Source organism: Mustela nivalis (assembly GCF_964662115.1).
Source record: "Mustela nivalis genome assembly, chromosome: 4".
NCBI classification, from domain to species: domain Eukaryota; kingdom Metazoa; phylum Chordata; class Mammalia; order Carnivora; family Mustelidae; genus Mustela; species Mustela nivalis.
Window position 1 is genome coordinate 21168003 of NC_139023.1, and position 20419 is coordinate 21188421.

Consider the following 20419-nt stretch of genomic DNA (forward strand, 5'->3'; position numbering starts at 1 on the left):
TTATTCTTCATTTATTCTTAGAACCAATTATTTTGATTACTTGATTTCTGCAAATTTATGCATTTATTTTCTTATTCTCCATCCATAGGCTTCCTATAAATGTATTTTTCCAAAGGAGAAAAATTTCTTCCAGATGACTAATTCTAGTGACAAGTTGTTAAGATAATATTTTTTTTTGCCCAGAAACATTGGATTTGAGGCATCAATTAGCAACCAACTTACTAATTTATATTTTAGCAGAAATTGGTGATATAAGATAAAAATCTTCCTCTAGAGAGATGCCATCTTCAAGAGAAGCTAATTTTTAGTTTAGCAATGGCAAAAGGAGACTTATTGAAGCTATGAAAAGAGCCCTGACCAAATTCATTTTAAGACATCCTGTTCACAATCAGGTTTTTTTTTTTTTTTCTCCCCAGCTTGACACTAAAAATAAACTTCCTAAAAACAACTTAGAATGCCATCTCACAGTATAGTACCACTCAGTGAGTAAATCACTTCCAAACTAAAACTGTTAATTTTATTGCAAATCAGGAGGAAAGAAATCTTTTGAATCTATGTGAACCAGGGGAATGAACTCAAGCTAGGATATTTTGTAAAATAATGTGATAAAAATCATCTTAAAAAAAAAGAAAAAAAAACACACATTTTTGGCTTTTAGCCCAGATGAAATAAAAGATCAGATTTTTTTCTCCTCCTTCCTAAACAACCAAAACTGTCAAAATATATAATACAATAGTTTGTAAGAACAAATGTACATTAGGAAACAATGGACAGTAATCACTGAGACCAGGAAGCAACAAGGTGATCCCTGTGATTTCCCACAGCTTATTTCCTTTAAGGGTTTCCAGCCAAAACATAGGCAAAGGGAACCCAGGTAGAGCCCACCATTACCTGAATTCTCACTAGCTAGCCAGAACAGACAACCTAACCTCAAGATTCATGGGACATTGAGAAGATTACATAAAATAGCCTTCTTTAGTTAGTGGGGAATAAATAGTCTAGACTGGGCACTGATTTGGTCCCACCTAATACATCTTAATAGGAAGACGTGAAAGGGTCAAACAACTTCCAAGTAATTTTATAATGTCTTACTATAATGCTTAACAATATGGAAATACAATAATATTTAGCACAAAAAGCAGTTAAAATCCACAGTGTCTTGAATCCAGTAAATTATTGGGCTTTAGAAAGAAGCAGGGGAATCTAATGCATAGTGAGGAAAGAAGTCCATCAATCTTAAATTACAATGGATTGATACAGATCTTCAAATTAGCAGAAAAGAACACTAAAACAGTTGCTATAACTATGTTGCATAACCTTAAGTGCTAAGTAAACACAAAATATGTTTAAAAAAGCATCCGAATAGAAATTCTAGATATTAGGATACCTGGGTGGTTCAGTCAGTTAAGCGTTGACCTTTAGCTCAGGTCATGATCTCAGGGACCTCAGATCAAGTCCTGCATTACGCTCTCTCTGCTTCAGTGGGGAGTCTGCTTCTCCCTCCCCCTTTCCCCTCTGCTCCTGATCTCTCTCTCTCAAATAAATAAATAAAATCTTTAAAAAAAAAAAATTCTAGAGATAAAAACTCTAATACTTGTTATAAAAAATAACAGGAGGAAATAAAAGGGAGAATAGATAGTATAGGAGATAAGATTAGTGAACTTAAAGACTGAACAATAGAAAGTAAAAATAAAATATGTGGTAATCAATAAAAATAAGTATATGAAAATTAAAAAAAGAAAGAGGGCACCTGGGTGACCTCAGTCAGTTAAATGTCTGCCTTCAGCTTAGGTCATGATCTCAAGGTCCTAGGATCTAGCCCTGCTTCAGGTACCCTACTCAGCAGGGAGTCTGCTTCTCCCTTTCCCTCCTCCCCTCCCCCTTGCTCATATTCTCACTCTCTCTCTCTCTCAAAGGAGTAAATAAAGAATCTTTTAAAAAAAATAAAGAAAGAAAGAACAAAGAATAAGTGACCTGTGGGGAAATTTGAAGTATCTCAATGTACACAAAACAGAAGCCATTAAAAAAGAGGACATGGAAGGGGTAAGGTAAAAAATAATAATAATAATAATAATAATAATAATAATAATGGAAGGGGAAATGACTGGACATTTTCCAAATTTGATTAAAGCTATAAATTCCTTATAAGTCACTGAACTCCAAGCATAAGAAATATAAAGAAAACTATAACACCAGTGATAAAGATAAAACCTTAAATTCACTCAGTGTAGAAAACAGGAGAAGAACTAAGATAAGAGGGCAAGAAGATTTCTCATTGGAAAAAAATGCAAGTTAGAGGGCAGTACAGCAATATCTTAGAGCACAGAAAGAAAAACTTAACCCAGAATATATACCAGGAGAAAATGTCTTTAAAAAAAGAAGGTGAAATGAGGAGTATTTCAAACATACACAAAAAATTCATCACCATACTTCAAGAAATATTAAAAAAATTATTCAAGAAGAAGAAAAGTATACCAAATGGAGATATGGATCTACACAAAAAAATCAAGACCACAAAAATTATTAAAGGTTTGGGTAAGTGTGTAAGGTATTTTGTTATTACTTAAATCTCTTTTAAAAATAATTGGCTGCTTAATTAAAAATATTCATGTAGTGCACAATTTATTTAAAAAAAAACAACATGAAAACAGGGGCGCCTAGGTGGCTCAGTGGGTTAAGACTCTGCCTTCGGCTCAGGTAGTGATTCCAGGGTCCTGGGATGGATGGAGCCCTGTGTCCGGTTCTCTGCTCAGTCGGGAGCCTGCTTCCCCTTTCTCTCTCTGCCTACCTCTCTGCATACTTGCGACCTCTGTCTGTCAATTAAATAAAAGTTAAAAACAACAACAACAACAACATGAAAACAATAGAAAGATCGGAAAGGGAGATTTATTATTGTAAATTTATTACTACAGTGTAAGATTATATGCTACTCATGAATGGTATAGTATCACCTAAAGTTAAATTATGATATGCGTAAAATATATATCATAAACCACAAAGTAACTGCTAAAATAATCAGTGATAGCTCATAAGTCACAAAGGAATGAAAAAGATATAAGTTACAAATATTAGGAAGAGAGAGACACATGTTTAGTACAGATTTCCCAGATATTGAAAGGATAACAAGGCAATGTTGTGAACAAACTTACATCAAAAATTAGACAATATAGATGCACCAATTCATTAAGAAATTTTATCACAAAGCTTGCCCAAGAAGAACGGATAACTGGAATAGGCTTTATCTATTGAAAACATGGAATCTGTAGATTAAAACCTCCCAAAAAAGAAAACGCTAGGTCCAGGTGATTTCACTAATAAATGTGAAAAAGTGAACATTTAGAGAAAACTACAATACCAATATTATACTAGCTATTTCAGAAAATCGAAAAGAAAGGAATACTTTAAAATTCATTCTATAAAGCCAGAAGTACTCTGATTCCAAAAGCAGTCAGAGATAAAAATAAAAGAAAACTATGAACCAATCTCTTACAAACATAGATGAAAAAGCACAAACAAAAAATACGATGAACAATTGGGATTTATCCTAGAAATGAAAGGTTATTCTAACATTTGAATATCAATGCATACATTTCCTCACATTAAAAACTGAAAAAAGGAAAATGTTAGAAACATACCAATAGAAAGGTATTTAACAAATTCTAACATTTCTTCTTGATTTAAAAAAAAATTGCAAACAAGGAAGGAAAATGGTGAAAGACATCACAAAAACCTATAGTTAATATCTTACAAAATGATGAAATAAGAAATGCTTTCTCCTGAAGATCAGGAACCAAAAAAGTATATCTACTCTCACCAGTTCTATTCAATATTATATAGAAAGTTACAACCAGTAAGTTAAAGGAAAATAAGTAAAAAATAATAATAACAAAAAGCACCCAGATCAGAAAAATAGAAGTAAAAATTTCTTTATTCACAGACAACATGATTTTCTATAGAAAATTCACTGGAATTTACTAAAAAATATTGACTAGAAAAAAGAGAATCTATCAAAGTTGCAGAATGCATTAACATGCAAGAATCCATTATCTTTTTGTAAACAATGAACAATTGAAAACTAAAAATTTTTAAAACTGTATTATTTACAATTGCATCAAAAATATAAAAATGCCAAAGGATAAATTTGACAAAATGCATAAATGCTCAACATTGGAAATAAAAAATACTAAAAACTAAAATATACTTAAAATATACTTTGTCCATGGATTGGAAGACCCAATAATGTTAAGTTGTCAATTATCCCTATATTGATCTTTAGATTCTGTGTAGTTACAAAGTCCTATCGGGTTTTTTTTGTAGAAATTCACAGACCAATTTTAACATTTATATAAAAATGCTAAAACCTAGAATAACCGAAACAATTTTGAAAAAATAAAAAAAGGTGGAATACTCATACTACCTGACTTCAAGCTTTACAATAAAACTATAGTGATAAAGAGAGTGCAGTATGGTTTATCCTTAAACAATGTGAGGGTTAAGGGCACTGATTTCCCAAGCAGTCAAAAATCCACATGTAATTTTTTATTCCCCCAAGACTTAACTACTACTGACCAAAAGGCTTACACATTTTTTATGTGTTGTATGTATTATATACTGTATACTGTATTCTTACAATAAAGTAAGCTAAAGAAAAGAAAATGTTAAGAATATCATAAGGAAAACACATTTATAGTACTGTAGTATTATAATATATTACATTAAGTGAAAAATTCTGCCTATCAATATTATCATAGGATAGACAAATGAATCACGTGAGCAAAATAAGGAGCCTAGGAATAGACCACATGTATAAGGACAACTGTTTTCAACAAAGATGCCAAGGTAATATGATGGGGGAAGGATGGTGTTTTCACCAAAGGTGCAGGAACACCTGGATATTCATATGCAAAAAAAAAATCTTTATTCATAAAGGATATAAAAAATTAACTCAAATGGATTATTCTAAACAGAAAATATAAAACTACAAAAGTTTTAAAAGAAAACTTAGGAGAAAATTTTTATTACTTTTGGTTAGCAAAAACTTTTCTTAGAAATGACTCAAAACGTATCACCCGTAAAAAAAACAAATTGACAATATCTTAAAAAGATATTGTTTAGAAAAGGGAAAGAAAAGCCATAGATTAGGATTTGGTATATCAATACAATATTAAAGGTCTGTATCCAGAATATATAAGGAATTCTCCAAACTCAATAATACCAAATCAAAGCATCCGAAATAAAAATAAATGATAAATTTAAACAGATACTTCATAACGAAGACTTATGGATGTCAAACTCATGAAAAGGTGCTCATCATCATTAGCTATTAGGAAAATTCACATTAAAACCATAAGGAGATACTATCAAACACCTATTTTACAATGACTAAAGCTGGAAAGTCCATCTGTATCAATTGTTGGAGAGGACTTGGAACTTTCATACACCACCCGGTAGGAGTATAAAATGGTACAACCACTTCAGAAAACAGTTTAGCCATTTCTTAAAAAGTTAAACATGCATAGATCATATGATCCAACCATTATAGTGCTAGGTATCTAGCCAATAAAAAGCATATGACCTTTTAAATACTTTTCCACAAGTGTCGATAGCAGCATCTTCATGTGTGATATTTAAAAACTGGAAACAATCCAGATGTCTATCAACAGGTGAATATATAAACTGTTATATTCTACAACATAATACTTCTCAGCAATTAAGAGAATGAACTCTTCATACCCAATAAAACTGGGTGAATCTCGGGATGCCTGGATGGCTCAGTTGGTTGGGCAGCTGCCTTCAGCTCAGGTCATGATCCCAGCGTCCTGGGATCGAGTCCCACATCAGGCTCCTTGCTCGGCGGGGAGCCTGCTTCTCCGTCTGCCTCTGCCTGCCATTCTGTCTGCCTGTGCTCGCTCTCTCCCCGCCTCTCTCTCTGATAAATAAATAAGATCTTAAAAAAAAACTGGGTGAATCTCTAACTATGCTGAGTAAAAAAAAAAAAAAAAAAAAAAAAAAAAAGACTAAAGAAGTACACATTGTATGATTTTATTTATTTATGTAAAATTCTAGAAAGTTCAAATTAATATATAATGAAAGAAAGCAGATTAGAGGTTGCTTCCAGAGTAGGAGTAGGGAGAACAAGAGTAAAAATGGGAACAATGATAATTGATGTTAATTTTCTTTATTGTGGTGATTGTTTTAGGTTTGTATACATTTGTCAAGACTAATCAAATTGTACTTTTTAAATATGTGTAGTTTATTGTATATCAATTATACATTGATGAAGAAAAAACTTCCTAAGACCATTTTGCAATTTAGAGCTATAAAGTGTTATTTTTCCAAAAGATTTCCTATTAAGGTACTGTAAAAATAATATTAAAACCAAAAGACTAGAATGCCTTGGTGGCTCAGTTGGTTAACCAACTGCCTTTGGTTCAGGTCATGACCCTGGAGTCCCAGAATCCAGTCCCGCATCAGCTTCCTGCACAGTGGAGAGTTGGTTTCTCCTCCTTACCTTCTCCCCTCTTGGGCACTCTCTCTCTCACTATCTCTGTCAAATCAATAAAAAAATCTTCAAAAAAAAATCAAAAGTATATAGTATAACTGTCAGGAGATAGAAATCAAATTACTGTAAACAAACCAGAATAGTTATCTTTGTGTTAACCAACACAAATTTACTAGAATTTAGGAGTTTGTGGACCTTATAAATATTGACATAATATTTGAATAATAAAATGAACAAGCAAACTGATTATGAAACAGACATTTATTAAAGCATTTATAGAACATATTATTTTGTCTTGTGTTGAATTATGAAGTTCTCAGCTATGGGGGAAAAAATAGTTTATGACCTCCCTTCAACCCCAGTCAGGTTTCAGCCTGGAGCAAATTTCTATAAAGATGATAGAAATGATGAGCAGTCATTAAATACCTCAGATCAAACATTGCCACTACAATGTAACCCAGAATGGCAAGGCAACAGTTAGGAGACTTAAAAGAAATTCTGAACTTATTCCCCAGAAGCCATTACATTAGTGAAGTTTATCTCAGTCTTGAAATTCGCATAAGTCATGCGCTGAATTGAATTTACTACTAAGGCATCAGCATCAACTACTGCAGTGTCATCTTGTTCCCCTTCTAAATCACCTTATTCTACTCAAAGATAAAAGGCCGCTTTCATTTCTGTAGGGGACAGATTAAACATTAGCAGTCAGAAGCAATTGCTTTTCCCTTCAACATCACCTCTAGCCTTTTTACTTACAACACCCTCTCCAGGGATTTCCTGATGGCTGAAGAAGAGGCAAATAATATTTGTGCCTCTGCACAGCACAGTTGATCTCAAGCTGCAAAACTGAGTTCTTTGAAAACAATGCATGAGGTCTTAGCAGGTGAGAGGTGGAGCCCATAGAACAGAGATTTGAGAAGCTCATAAATCTTAATTCAGCTTTCCCAGAAGTCTCTGCATGTTGCTTAGAATAACTCATAGGCTATAAGTACATACATCATAAAAGACTACTTCAGCAGCATCTAACAATAGTATAGGACATCAGTCCTCTAACTGTTGGCCAAGGCAGCCTTAATCTTCACGTCTGCTTAATCAAACTTTAGACAGATAGGCTGCTGATGACAGACCCCTGACCTCCCTTTTCTTACAGCACTCACTTTAGGAAACTTGCAGTTATCAATGCTTTTTCTACACTTTGAGATGTAAATAATCTCCCAGAGAGGTGATGATCAAGAAAGACAGGGCCACTGTCTCCTAGTCTCTATGGGAAAGTAGGAGCCTAACTTTGACAGGCGTCAATTAGCAAACAGAAATGGTCTAGTCACATTGAACATAGCTCCTCAGTAATGTCCTCTAGTACACTTCTGCTCACCCCAATGTTTAAAAACTTTTCTGTTTTTATTTCAGTGGAGTTGAATTTAATCTCTCTCCCTTATTACAATAGTCTTAAATAAATTCTTCCTTGCCTGTTTAACTTCATTTGACACAATTTTTCTTTGACACTGCCCTTGAGAAACCACGGCTCTCTGGCAATCATCAGGGTACAAAAGAGATAGAATATAATTTTTAGCAAAGTAACTTAAATATTTCTTAAATTTCAAAATTAAATCATGAATTACTAAAGGTTTGGTTGTTCTGAATTGGCTCCCTGTTATGACCTGGTTAGCATGAGGGGTTATAGAAATCCCAGTTTTACTACATAAATGCTTCTTCCATTGTGATTCTAGTTGCCTGAACTCCTCATCTATTAAATAATATTCACTGGTGGTAGATGCTAAAACCCATTTTGTCTTAGAATATTGGTCTTTATCTGTTATTAAATATCTCTGTGATTTTGATTTCCGCCTAGGCCATTGATCTGAAGATGAGGGAGGAAATTCAAAGTAAACACCCAGTGGGAAACTACAGTGAATCCTTAATTCTATAGACTTGTATAATTGAAGTATCACAAATCTATGGGCAGATAGAAGGAACTCAGTACAAACACCTCTAAGTTAAAAATCACAAAACAGGGGCACCTGGGTGGCTCAGTGGGTTAAGCCTCTGCCTTCAGCTCAGGTCATGATCCCAGAGTCCTGGGATCGAGTCCCCTCATCAGGCTCTCTGCTCAGCAGGGAGCCTGCTCCCCTGAGCTCTCTGCCTGCCTCTCTGCCTACTTGTGATCTCTCTTTGTCAAATAAATAAAATCCTTTAAAAAAATAAAGAGGAACAATTGTTATCATTAAAAAAAAAAAAAAAAAAAGTCTCTTGGGACGCCTGGGTGGCTCAGTTGGTTAAGCAGCTGCCTTCGGCTCAGGTCATGATCCCAGCGTTCTGGGATCGAGTCCCACATCGGGCTCCTTGCTCTGCAGGGAGCCTGCTTCTCCCTCTGACTCTGCCTGCCACTCTGTCCGCTTGTGCTTGCGCTCACTCTACCTCTCTCTCTGACAAATAAATAAATAAAAATAAAATCTTTAAAAAAAAAAAAAAAAAAGGAGGAGTGGCAGGATGAGCTCAGAGCATGGCCAGCAGCCGCAGCCGGGGGGCCGAAGGGGCCGTGGTGATAAGAAGTCCAGAAGGCGAGGCTGGCAAGGAGACGTACTCAGTGTATATCTACAAGGTGCTGAAGGAGGTGCACCCAGACATTGGCATCTCTTCCAAGGCCATGAGCATCATGAACTCGTTTGTGAGTGATGTGTTCGAACGTCTGGCTGGCGAGGCTGCCCGGCTGGCCCAGTACTCAGGCCGAACCACACTTACCTCCGGGGAAGTCCAGACGGCCCCGTGCGCCTGCTGCTGCCCGGGGAGCTGGCCAAGCACGCTGTGTCGGAGGGCACCAAGGCCGTCACCAAGTACACCAGCTCCAAGTGACCCGGGGCCGAGCATTTAATAAAGAGTGAACTGCTAAAAAAAAAAAAAAAAAAAAAAAAAAAAAAAAAAAAAAATCTGTGATCTCTGTCTGTCAAATAAATAAATAAAATCTTTAAAAAAATAAATGAATAAAAATCACAAAACAAACTACTTGCCCAAGGTTCTCTGGATGGCGCTGTCCCCATTCTCCATCACAGAATGTGAAACTTCTCCATGTGGGGAGGGAATTGAAAATAGGACTGGCCACTGTCATAATAGAGGAAGCTAAGAGTTTTATAGTGGTCTTTTTCATGAACCTTGTTCAGAATGAGCATTTTGGAACTTGGACCCAAAAGACCAAGTTGGCGTATAAAAATTCCAGATGAACATTTGCTTGTGTAAAGTTATTCTAGGACTGCAAAGGCCGTGACTACTGTGAAAATGTGGTTCTGACCCTGTGATAAAATCTACTGATTGTAAGGCTTAAATTTATAACGAATTAGTTAACGTATTATAGGGATTTTTTTTTTTTCTTTGCTCTCAATTACCCATTGCTAACATTTAGCCCTGTGTCTTCATTGGTGGGTTGATATTATTTTCTGTACTGGCACTGTCTTTTCAGATGTATTCTTGCTGATATCTTCAGATGCATTGTGCGTAGCCTGTCCAACTAAACTTCAAGAGTTTTAGTGTTCTTATTGCTTATATTGTTATTCATCATCTTTCAAGTCTCAGTACCTTCTCAGTACCTATGACTCTCTGTAATGTGGTTGTTCAGCAGAGAAGTGCAGCAAGGATATTTACATTCATGGTCTTCTACAGGGAAACTCAGAACTGGTATTCTCTGGTATTCTCTCTCATTTATCATGAAAAATAAAATCGCCACTGTGGAGTAGGACCCCAAAAAGTCTGCGACTTTAGGAGTCTGGTTCACAACCTTACTGTATTTACTGTAGCTCCTTGTGAATTACAACGGGAGTAAATGTGTACCTAAAAATATAGAAAAGTGTTATTTACATCCCTGGAAAAAATGATGTGGGAAGATGACTAAAATAACCACCTGCAAATATTGACATTATCAATATTCATGGTAATTATGAAATTTATGAAGTTCTGGAAAACAGCATCTGAATTTACATGTTTTAACCCTCCAAAATGCATTCTACAGTACGAGGCCCAAGTGAACTAAGGAAATAATAGACATTATGGTTTTTGCAGTTGCTATTCAATGGGGAGTAAGGTAAGAGCAAATGTAAATACACAGAAAGCTGTATGTATAGAGGAGTCATATCTCTTAATAGTTTAAGAGTTATCAAAGCATATTAACACCTCACCACCATATTTGGTTTTCAAGAAGCTAACAAAAGAACTAGAATAGATTTAACTTCTTTATTTTATAGCAAAGACTTGAGACCTCAGAGTGAGTCAAATGACTTATCCGAAGTTACGTGACTTATAAATTCTTCTTATTCCCGTTTCACTTTTGCTTATACTTTATTTTTGATACCGCCACGTGATTATAATTTTTAAAAATTAAAGAAATACAAGAGGCTGATGATTTTCTGGGGAAGACATATTTTGAAAGTCTTAGTCATGCACTTTTTAAATAAATATGTGTGGGTCATTTTGGTACACATTTTACCTGAATTCTCAACAATTTAGAAGAATTCACCATTCCTTTATCCCAGGAGTGCTCTGTTCCTTGCTGCCATGAAATTTCTTTCTTTCCTTGTTTCCCTCTTATATACTTAGTCCTACAATGTTGATGACTTTTGCTTCCTTTGTGAGGCTTTACATGTTAATATCCTTCAGGTCTCAGTTCTCTCTCCTTCCTAGGTAGTCATACCAACAAACACATAATACCATGTGAAACTCCCAAATATATATTTCTGGACCAGACTTTTTCCAGGATCTGCTAACCTTAATGAGTCATAAGCACTGTTTTAGACAGAGGCAGACAATGCAACTTTCACTTTGCCAGCTGCCGCTAATGGAGTGTGGGGAAATTAACTTCTCTATATCTCAGTAAATTCATTTGTACAGTGGGGAATATAACCAAACCATCTCAGAAGTTCAATTACATGAAGTTTATTAGAGCCTAGACATCTCCACTGGCATATCTCATAGGCATCTCAGATTTAATCTATCCAAAATGACTCCTCCTGTTCCTCTATAAATCCTAGCTCATCCAAACTTTTTTATATCAGCAATTGACAGGACTTTGTGTTCCCACATATATCTGAAAGTAAATGGCAAATATGTATCATTTTCTCCAAATCAAGACCAGTCATTATCCTCTGTTTCCCGGACTAACCTAATAGCCATGTAACTGCTCATCCTTGCTTTTACTATCATATTCACTCCTTCCACTCATGTATCCAATAAACAGCAAGTCCTTATTAAAAACAAATATCATGGGGTACCTGGGTGGCTCAGTGGTTTAAGCCTCTGCCTTTGGCTCAGGTCATGATCTCAGGGTCCTGGGATCAGGTCCCACATCGGGCTCTTTGCTCGGTGGGGAGCCTGCTTCCTCCTCTCTCTCTCTGCCTGCCTCTCTGTCTACTTGTGATCTCTGTCAAATAAATAAATAAAATCTTTAAAAAAATAAAAATAAAAACAAATATCACACCACCCCCACACTTAAAACTTTGTAGCAGTTTTATTTCACTAAGAATAATAGCAAAATGTTGTATCATTGTCTCTAACAACCTCTGTAACCAATCTCTTCTTCTCTCCATCCTAACCTGTGCCACTCCCTTCTTCATTCATGGTGCCCTAGTCACAAAGGTCTTCCGACAATTCTCAGGGTTTAACAAGCTCTTTCACACTGTCTGTTTTTTATACTTCCTATCCCGTGTGGTTGAATGTGTTTCCCCTGGTTTTAAGTACCAGCTCTTATTCTTAAAATTGTTGCTATTATTTCAGATTTTTCTCTGACAATCCTATTCACCGCTCCCACAGTTAAGTTGTTTTTAAACACAACACCACACATTATTTTCTCCTTCAGAGCCTATATAACTGTTACTATTTTATTTATTCCTTGATTTTGTTTATTCATTTTTCAAAAAAATTTGAGTTTTTACTATGTTGTTTTGTTCTAGGTTCCAAGGGTAGAGCAATGCATGTCCTTATGAGTGTTAACTTTCTAGAGGGAGAGATTATAGAAAATAGTCAAGTAAATACTCTGAAGAGAAATATAGCAGAGTAAGAGAATGTATACTTGGGAGAAGTTTTGACTGGACAACTTGGATGGGATTAGCTGAAGAAAATATACTCAAGCTTAGGTCTGAATGACAAAAAGTAAAAGTTTAAAAGCTATAAGGAAAAGCACCTGATGACATGGATTGAGCAGATTAAGAGAATGACTGACAGTCAGCCAGGTACAGAAGCAGCTTGATCTTAAAACCAGAGAAGGATACAAACCATAAGAGACTCTCAATCTCAGGAAACACACTGAGGGTCACTGGAATGGTGGGGGTGAGAGATGGGGTGGCTGGGTGATGGGCCCTGGGGAAGCTATGTGTTATGGTGAGTGCTGTGAATTGTGTAAAAGTGATCAAGCACAGACCTGAACCTCTGAAACAAATAATACATTATATGCTAATAAAAAGTTAAAAAATAAAAATAAATGAAATAAATAAAAAATGAAAGCAGCAGCATGATCACTGAAACTGATTGTAACCTGCCCAAGATAATATTCTAGAAATTGGTAGGATTTTCAGGGAGAGGTACAGGTAAGGTTTTTGTTTGTTTGTTTGTTGCAGAAAGGTTAGAGAGCAACTGGTGAGTGCTTTTTGTATTAATCAATAACTTCCTTGTGTTTTGAGTTTAAGTCTCTGACACTTAGGATTCTCACTAAGTGGAACCCTCAGTTAATTGCCAAAACTTCCCAGGATGGATACCAAGAGATTTTTATTCTAGTTATTTATGGCTTTGCTTTCCTCCCAGAATGCTTTCATCCCTTCATTTAGAACACTCTCTAACCTCTGACTGTGCTCTACTGCAGGCCAAGCACATGGTTTTCCCTTAATAAACTTGCCAGGCATTTAAGAAGGACCATCTTTGTCTGAAAGTCACAGATATGAAAGGTTTGTTTGGTTTTTGTCAATTATTATTACTTTAAACATGTGACAAATATTAACTGGTATTTTATAGCTAAAGTCATAGGGAGAGGAGATGAACAATATTTTTATTAAGGTTAGATGTTGGGGAAAAGTTTGCTAGTTCAGGAATTTCTTATTGAAGGTAATCTTCCAAACATTTCAAGAAACACTAGCTAAGAATATACTATTTAAAACTATGTATTATTTTTAAGAATTTTTAAAAAGAAGTTTAGAATGTGTAAATGCAAGCACTGACTTATTTATAAGGACACATTTGGGAAAATGATACTGTAAAACTATCAAGTTATTTTGGCTCCATTTAACAAAATTAAATGAACATTTTAACCAGTCCACATTATGACTCTATTGTGATCTTAAAAAATTAGCCCCTAAAGCTATTTTAATTTGGTCGACAGACAAATAGAAAGATTTTTATGATAACATTTTTTTCTTTATGAAGCAGAAAGCATCATGAGTTTCTAAAGCTATCACAAAGTTTCAAAAGAATCAAAAGAATAAGCAAAGTGCTTGGGGAAGGGTAGGGTTTAAAAATAGATGCTTGAAAATATATTTGCTTTGGCCATTCCACATTATAATAATTGGTATCAAACACACAGCTGCAATTACCACATAATCATTGTCAATGTCATGTGCAGGCAGATGGCAGCAATGTTTGGGAGAGGAGATAACACTGAATTTTTAACAAGTGACAAAAGGATTGGCATGTTGCAAACAGAACACCACTGCACTTGGCCAGCAGCCAGGCAGCCCCATGTGTTGCCATCCTGCCACTCACAGAAGGCTTACATGGCGAACAAGACCGTGGATTTTTTCCTCAGTCGAAGACACAGACCCACAGCATGAGGAAAAAAAAAAAAAAATACACACACACACACACATACGTACGTACATACACATCAGAAAGTGAATAAATGGTTTCTTTTTTTTAAATTTTTTTTTAAGATTTTTATTTATTTATTTGACAGAGAGAGATCACAAGTAGGCAGAGAGGCTGGCAGAGAGAGAGGAAGGGAAGCAGGCTCCCTGCGGAGCAGAGAGCCCGACGCAGGGCTCGATCCCAGGACCCTGGGATCATGACCTGAGCCAAAGGCAGAGGCTTTAACTCACTGAGCCACCCGGCCCCCCTGTTGTAAGGCCAATCTAATATTGAAGCTTTAACATAGTAGCCCAATAGGACACTCTGCCCATGATCCATTCTGCCCATGTTCTGGTTAAGAATAAGGGCTCTGGGGCCTGTTCCAATAGCAGCTCTCCTAAGTATTGGTTATGTGACTTTCAGTGAGTTATTTTATTCATCTGTACCTCCATTTGAACATCTTAAAAATGTGAAAACTAATAGAACCTACCAGTGTTAGATATAATCATCTAGAAGAGCTGAAATGATGATTCTCTTCCAAGTGACTTCCTGAAGGGCTGCACTGAAGAAAGGAGAGGGTGTGAGAACCAGCACAGACCTGAGGAAGAAGCTAAGCGTGTGTGTGGTCCCAGCTGCTGTGCTTGTTATCTATTGGTGCATACCTGCTCCCAAATTAGTGGTCTAAAACAACAATCATTTTATCATTTTATGATTCTGGTAGATGAAGAGCTTGGGGAGGGTCCAGCAAAGACAGATGGCTCAAATGACTAAAAGTGACTGGGACAACACAACTAGAGAACAGCTTGGGACCCTCGTTTCTTGCCCATACTACAGCCATAGGATTAGACAGTCCAAGATAGTTTCTGCACCCTCGCCTCTGACACTTGGGCTCGGATAGTTGGAACACCTGGAGCTAGCCAGCACCTGTTCTGTCTCTACCCAGACTCTGCATGGCCTGTGCTCCTCACAGAATGGCTCTCCCAGTATTGTTTTTACATGGTGGCCTACGTTCTCTAGAATAAACATTTTAAAAGGCAAATGATGACTCATTGATTCCAATAATTGAAGCTCAAAGATTTACAGTGTTACTTTTGCCACATTCTATTGGTTACACAAGGCTATCCCAGATTCAATATAGCGGAGGACCACACAAAGAGAAAAATACCAAGAGATATGGTTCACTGGGGGAGTCTTAAAGCCTGGGAGTTCCACTTAGAGAGTACCAATGGCTGCTGGAGCCTACTGTAGCTTGAACCCACAGGGAAAACATGGAGTTGGTCCCATCTTTAGGCAAAGAGTCAGCCTTTTGTACCTTCATAAGAGATTGGGATTAATCTTTCCAGCAAGACAGTTCCAGGCAGAGGAGAGGGCAATTCTCAAGAGATGGGGTTATCTGTGAACAGTTAACACCCAGAACCAAGAACTAAGGTATGAATATGAAGCCAAGTAAAGATGAACTGAGCAGGCCACAGATACTGTCTATTCTGCTGCCTCTGAGGGTTAATGTGAAGATTGCAGCATGCACGTGTTAATAAAATGCTCAGTGAGAGGTCACTTCAATTTATATCACTCAATACTGAGGAGCTGCTTCTTCTGGGACACTGTTTCATAGGGCCGAAGAAAACATACCTGTAGATTAGTATACTGAACTAATCCAATTAGCAAAAATTCCTTCTATTGTATATTTGATTACACTACTTAAGAACAGTCACAATTAAACACGAATTATCTCCTACATTCTGCCACATATACAGAGCATTTACCAAGAAACATTATGGTACAAAAACTAAGGAACTTCAAATAACAGTGCTTCTAATAAGCCACCATAATTTGCACTTGGATTTCAAAGAAATTTTAAGACTATCGATAACCTTGCTGAGCACCATGAGGTGCTAATTACTAAAGGATTAGCTTGGTATACATTATTTTATCAAGTCTCATAATACTCCCATGAGATAGATACTATTTTCCTTATCATACTGGTGCACAAGCTGAAAACTAGAAATATTTAGTCATTTTTAATGCATGAACATATACATTTCAGTAAGTATGAGGTAGAGTTGAATTTGAACCTAGATTTCTCTAATTTTAAAACTCTGTTTGCGGATCATATTATATAATAATCTATGGCAAACACTCTGAAAGCGGCTATTTTGCAAATTATACGAAGGCTTCTTTTTAAGTGTCTATGGTGTCACTAATATAATTTGTCTCATGTTTCTCCAGGGAAACAAAGGCAATTTTTGGATCAAAGGAATTGCCAAAGGTTTTATTGACTATTCAGAGGAGCACAACAACTCAAGGAGAAAAATCTTTACCTCCTTAATGAGTCTATTGATATAAATAATGGCAGTGCAGCTACTGTATTCTAACCAATGAATTATAGTGTTCTCACAACCAACACAATTTCTATGTTTTTAACTTTTTAAAAAGAAACTGAATAATTGTTCTTACTACTGTATTGTATAAATAGTGGTTCTTCTAAGCTGTGGATACATTACCAATATAAAAAAAAAAGGATTGGCCTTTTCAACTCTGCCATTGTTCCAGTGAGTAGGATTTTTAAATCTAGGGGGAAAAAGCAAATATGTTCTTATTAAAAAGAGTAGTTGTACTCTCTCAAAATTACTAGCTTGATATTGTTATCTTACAAATCAGAAAATCAATCATTAGAATATTTTAACAGGTTTAAATCATATTAGTAAGTAGTGAAAAATCATGGATTTGGGGGAGGAAAATTATACATATTCTGCTGGAGGAAGAAGTAACAATCATTGTGCAAAACTAAAAAAAAAAAAAACTACTAACATTTTAAGATAGCTTAGATGAGGGACACTTGGATGGCTCCATCAGCAAAGTGTGCAACTCTTGACCTCAGGGTTATGAGTTCAAGCCCTATGTTGGGTGTAGAGATTACTTAAAACAAAACAAGAACAAAGAAAAGATAGTATAAATGAGTACTATCAAAATAAAGATTAAAGTAAAATTATTTTTATGGCATCGATAAAAGACAGTCCAAAAGCAGAACTTAGGCAGAGCTGGAGCAGAAAGAACAAACATGGGGGACTCAACATGGGGCTGAGATGGACCCAGGCTGTGAAGTAGTGTATAGACCATGTTAAGAGAAAGTCTGGATTTTAAGCATTCTTTATTTAGAGGTGAACAGCAACCTCAATCACATAAGCAACAGAAACTTCAGAGAAAACCACACACAACCCATGCCTTCAGCATCATTAGAAGGGGGAAAATTCCATAAATTTTTCATCAGCATGGACCAGCGTGGAAAAATAAATTCCAAATCCTGATGGAGATCATGCTGGAACACCCGTGCATGACTGCAGGCTTGTGTGCCTGGAGAGTGGACAAAAGAAGATTCAAGTGACTGAGAGAAAGAGGGTGGCAGAGTGGAGACCTTAGATGGAACTCAGACAAAAACCACCCCCGCAAAGCAAAGTCCAATACCAAGCACTACAATACTAAACACAAATATCTCTTCCTCAGTCATTCACAGCACCACCTGCAGGAAAAGAGCTTCAGAGAAAATGAAAATAAAAGTTTATAGACTTGGAGAAGCATTGCTCTGGGAGACAATGAGATGAATACAAGAATATTGCCTCTTGGAGATAGGAAGTAGACGGACAGAAGAAAAAGAAAAACAATTAAAGTGCAGAAGTACAAGAGGACGAGATGCTGCAAACCCTCTCTGCACCACCACCACCATTATAAGCCATTAAAGAAACTGAATTTCAGTATGCCATTGCAGAGGCTGCTCTTCAGTTAGGATCCCTGTCCATGAATTACTTAAGAATGGGAGGGGGAGGGAATTTAGATAAGTCACATTTAAATGATATGGAGTCCTTTCCAGGAAACATTAAGTCAAGTTTAAAGTTCACATACAGTATGCTATAATGTATATGAGGAAGAAATAAAAAACATTTATCTGTTCAGTTTAAAAAAAAAAAAGAAAGAAACAGGAAATATAAATCAAAAAGCAATGAAATTCATGACCTATAAGGAGAAAAGTGGGTGTGAAGTAGCACAGAGGAATAGGTGAGGGAGGCCACTTTTCTGAGTATCATATTGTTGTACTTCTGTCTTGGGAGAATGCTAGAGATCTTATATTCAAAAATACAGGTAAATCAACAAGAATTGGATAAAACTTCAGATCTCATCAAAAGATGAGGGTAAGCAATTGCAGATGATTGAAGAGGAGTTAAGAGCTGGTGAGTTTTGAGTTCTCAGAGTTCATTTTAACTGCAGTGTGGAGAAATAACACGAGCTAGGAGTATGAAATAGAGCAAACACGTTCACTTTTCCCTTCCAGAGTACAGGCCTAGAAGAGGCTTATTAGAAAGCTGATTCTTGAGGGTAAGTTCCTGAGGCCCTGAGGAGCTCAGATGCATGGTGGGTGACATCACCTTCTTCAGTATGTGCTGATTGGTTTCTTAGTATGCAGAACCAATGCAGAAGAATGCCTGTAGGAACAGATAGCCAATCCAGAAAAAGGCATGAAACAAGGTTTGACTCTATGCACCAATTTGGGTTCTTAGTACCAAAAACAAATCTAGAAACAGTTGAGCGTGGTTGAAATTCTAGAATCTGCCTGGGGGCTAGAAGATCCTGCCTGATACTTATCATGATACACCAAAGAGAGGTTTTATAATTATTAAAGAAGTTAAAGAGGGAATATGAAGGTCTAATGATTTTTTTAAAAATGAACTCCTTTATTTGATCTCTCTTTCTCTCTCTCTCTCTCTCTCTCTCTATATATATATATATATACACACACATAAATATTCTATAGTATATATCTGTGGGGGGGATAGATTTATTGATCTGGAGTCTACAGAAACTAGCATTTCCCTCTTAATTAATAAAATAGAAAATAAAATAACAAGGATATAGCAATAAATCATTACAAATCAAAGAGAAATGTTCTGATATAAGTATGTAAGGTTTATGTAGTTATCGTAAACTCAACTAGAATTCTTGACAGTAAGACACAGCAGATTACAGATTTTAGAACATGACTCCTGGAAGGATAGATCTGAAACAACCTAACAGATGATGAACAGAATCATTCAAACAGAACTATTTCAGCTATACTATCACAGACAGAAAGAGTTCAAATTTACTGTGACTTTGATTTTCTCCACCTGCTAGCATGGGTTGGTACTCAAATCAATGGAAGTAAAAGCTCTGGATTGTAGATTAAAGCCCCTGGGTGGGGGAAAAGCTATTAAAATCATTCTGTGCTCATCTCCCCAACTCAGCAGCATAGTCAGAATGATCAAAGTAAAATTGGGCCTTATTGTTTTAAAGACAATACAAATGTAAACTTTTAAGACACTAAAATTCTGTTCAATGTAATTCTCCAGGCATTCCTATGTAAAGGATCTGGTGATGAATAGCAGAAGTGTTGCTTTTAAATCTGAAAAGCTCTTCTTGTAAGATAAATCATGCTTATGGTATACATTGTTAGAAGTTCTGTCCTCCAGGTCTCAGTAGAATTCATGATGACATATCTAAATCTCTATCCAGTGGCAAATATATATATATATCCAAACTAATTTTTGTAAAACACAACTAAAAGATTAATTGTCCATAATTCAAAGCTATAGGAAATAAGATGTTATCAGGCATACATGCATGATAGATAACAGTATCTATAGAGTATTCACTATTTTGAAGGAGGAAGTAGATTCTTTGAAGGTGTTGAGAGGAAAGAAGAGAAACATTTTTGGTCCTTCACAATGTTGTTTAGTTATTCAGAACACATTCCTGATAAACTTAGAAGCAACTACAAAGCAATATGCTAAAACTGCAAATTAGAATAGCATATACTGTAAAAGTGTAGAAAAAAACACTGTATACAGGAGGAATTAGGGGTGGGTGTGTTTAATAGGAGGAGGCTTTCTTTTAGATGTAAGTTTTAAAATACAATATAGAAGTGAATGGAGCAGTCCAAGAAAAGAGTATGGTGTATCCCTAGCTATCTAGGTGGATATCACCCCAAATATTAATAAGTAAATACATAAAGCAAATTGGATTTTCTTAGATGGAGAATTCTATCAAGTGTTGATATAATTCTTAGGTAGTTAGAATAGA

General features: G+C 36.0%; 1 pseudogene across 1 annotated transcript; it reads left to right on the forward strand.

Moving 5' to 3' along the window:
* Positions 1-8989: 8989 nt before the first annotated feature.
* LOC309863953 (histone H2B type 2-K1 pseudogene) lies at positions 8990-9352 on the forward strand (annotated as a pseudogene). Its single transcript has one exon. The product of its transcript is annotated as a histone H2B type 2-K1 pseudogene (transcript).
* Positions 9353-20419: the final 11067 nt, after the last annotated feature.